The sequence below is a fragment of the Schistocerca nitens genome, chromosome 9 (assembly GCF_023898315.1).
Source record: "Schistocerca nitens isolate TAMUIC-IGC-003100 chromosome 9, iqSchNite1.1, whole genome shotgun sequence".
Lineage (NCBI taxonomy): Eukaryota > Metazoa > Arthropoda > Insecta > Orthoptera > Acrididae > Schistocerca > Schistocerca nitens.
In genome coordinates this window covers 339,738,833-339,741,973 of record NC_064622.1, presented here as the reverse complement: position 1 = coordinate 339,741,973, position 3,141 = coordinate 339,738,833, and positions in this window count along the sequence as shown.

Genomic DNA, 3,141 nt, shown 5'->3' with positions numbered 1-3,141 from the left:
AGATGTATGAGACAGGCGAAATACCCACAGACTTCAAGAAGAATATAATAATTCCAGTCCCAAAGAAAGCAGGTGTTGACAGATGTGAAAATTACCGAACTATCAGTTTAATAAGTCACAGCTGCAAAATACTAACGCGAATTCTTTACAGACGAATGGAAAAACTGGTAGAAGCGGACCTCGGGGAAGATCAGTTTGGATTCCGTAGAAATGTTGGAACACGTGAGGCAATACTAACCTTACGACTTATCTTAGAAGAAAGATTAAGAAAAGGCAAACCTACGTTTCTAGCATTTGTAGACTTAGAGAAAGCTTTTGACAACGTTGACTGGAATACTCTCTTTCAAATTCTGAAGGTGGCAGGGGTAAAATACAAGGAGCGAAAGGCTATTTACAATTTGTACAGAAACCAGGTGGCAGTTATAAGAGTCGAGGGGCATGAAAGGGAAGCAGTGGTTGGGAAAGGAGTGAGACAGGGTTGTAGCCTCTCCCCGATGTTATTCAATCTGTATATTGAGCAAGCAGTAAACGAAAGAAAAGAAAAATTCAGAGTAGGTATTAAAATTCATGGAGAAGAAGTAAAAACTTTGAGGTTCGCCGATGACATTGTAATTCTGTCAGCAAAGGACTTGGGAGAGCAGTTGAACGGAATGGACAGCGTCTTGAAAGGAGGATATAAGATGAACACCAACAAAAGCAAAACGAGGATAATGGAATGTAGTCAAATTAAATCGGGTGATGCTGAGGGGATTAGATTAGGAAATGAGACACTTAAAGTAGTAAAGGAGTTTTGCTATTTAGGGAGCAAAATAACTGATGATGGTCGAAGTAGAGAGGATATAAAATGTAGACTGGCAATGGCAAGGAAATCGTTTCTGAAGAAGAGAAATTTGTTAACATCGAGTATAGATTTAAGTGTCAGGAAGTCGTTTCTGAAAGTATTTGTATGGAGTGTAGCCATGTATGGAAGTGAAGCATGGACGATAAATAGTTTGGACAAGAAGAGAATAGAAGCTTTCGAAATGTGGTGCTACAGAAGAATGCTGAAGATAAGGTGGGTAGATCACGTAACTAATGAGGAAGTATTGAATAGGATTGGGGAGATGAGAAGTTTGTGGCACAACTTGACTAGAAGAAGGGATCGGTTGGTAGGACATGTTTTGAGGCATCAAGGGATCACAAATTTAGCATTGGAGGGCAGCATGGAGGGTAAAAATCGTAGAGGGAGACCAAGCGATCAATACACTAAGCAGATTCAGAAGGATGTAGGTTGCAGTAGGTACTGGGAGATGAAGAAGCTTGCACAGGATAGAGTAGCATGGAGAGCTGCATCAAACCAGTCTCAGGACTGAAGAGCACAACAACAACAACGTAAAACAACTGCCGTAGTTGACATTTTGTCAGAAGCGAACACAAGAAATTTCTCAGAGTGTGAAAGGAGTGGCCTATGGAATATTAGCGTTTCTGCAAGAGGAGTCAGTGGAATGTGTAGTATCGTACGTGCTCGATTCTGCGGATAATGCACATGAGGAGTACAAGTAAAAGTGATAGTGAAACAGGTATAGTGCTATGTAGTTCATCATCCTTGTTGGACAGGGAGCCACAAATCCTGTCTCCAGTAGTCAGTTTCACAATAAGCTCCACGACAGATGTTTCACATTCGGTTGCATGCATCACAATCCATGAGTTCTCATCACCTGTTACACCAATATGATTGTATATGCATTCTTTAAGAGTCGATGCCTAGCTGATCGCCCTGCACGGTTTGTAACTCACAAGGAGATGGCCTTCGATATTCATGGTACGAACCTTTGTGATTACTGTGATGCAACATTTCTCATTCGGCGTTCACGGTTTATGTTAATGGTTTGTTTTGAACATTTCTTGAATGTCGGCGATGTCCAATTTGTGAAGTGTAATACATACGTCCTATATATGGTAGATCTCCGAACCTCCCAGTCACTCATTTTCTTTTGCCCTTCTGATGAAGATGATGAGTCATTGCCTGCTAATATTTTTCCTGTCACAACTGTTAACACAAGACTTTCCAGTGAGGCTTACTAATGACTGAACTTGCGACCTGGCACTCAAGGGATTCCTTGTAGGTTGTCTGTGTTCGCCGGCCGGAGTGACCGAGCGGTTCTAGGCGCTACAGTCTGGAACCGCGCGACCCCTATGGTCGCAGATTCGAATCCTGCCTCGGGCATGGATGTGTGTAATGTCCTTAGGTTAGTTAGGTTTAAATGGTTCTAAGTTCTACGGGACTGATGACCTCAGAAGTTAAGTCCCATAGTGCTCAGAGCCATTTTTGTCTGTGTTCTCCGAGAACTAGATTAAGTATTCTGCAGATACTCAGCACGGCTGTCTTCTGCAGTTGTCAACAGAGTTAAGGGTGCTTTTTTAGGACTTGTATCCCGCACAAGGTCCTTGCCATCACATTGAAGGTCATTTGAAAATTATGTGTTTGGACAAATGACATCTATATCAAATTGTTAATATTACTCCTATTATTATTATTATTATTGTTGTTGTTATTGTTATTACTACAAATATTGACAATAATATTTCTATTATTATTAGTTCCTTGACTGTATTGTGATTTCATATGACTTTAGATGTATCCTTCCACTTCTCTTATGTATAATATTGTAAATATTGCCCTTATATACTTAAATGTAAATGAAAAATGTTCTAAAAACGTGTTACCATGTTCAAATGTAACAGAGGATTGTAAGGTCCTAGGCCTAATACGTGAAATAAATAATTACATAAATAAATCACTTGACTAAGTGACTCTCTTTTAGAAAAACGAGGAGAACGTTTTCATCAATGTTCTTTACTTACTAGGAAGAAATATTTGTTCCATTACCTGTGTTTATTAAGAGATCCGTGTCATATAATATTTACGTGGCATAGATTAGGCGCATGGACTTCAATCTCCATCTGTCTGTCCTGATTTCGCTTTCCAGTGGTTTCCCCACTTTATGTGCAGGGGAATGCTGGAACGGACGCTGGTCTCTTTTCTTACCACTGTCCACTCGAACTGATTGTGAGGTTAAACTTTATCTTTCCGCTCATAGTTGTGTGGATTCAGATCAACAGAACGCACATCATACACAGGAAAGAATAATGACAAAAGAA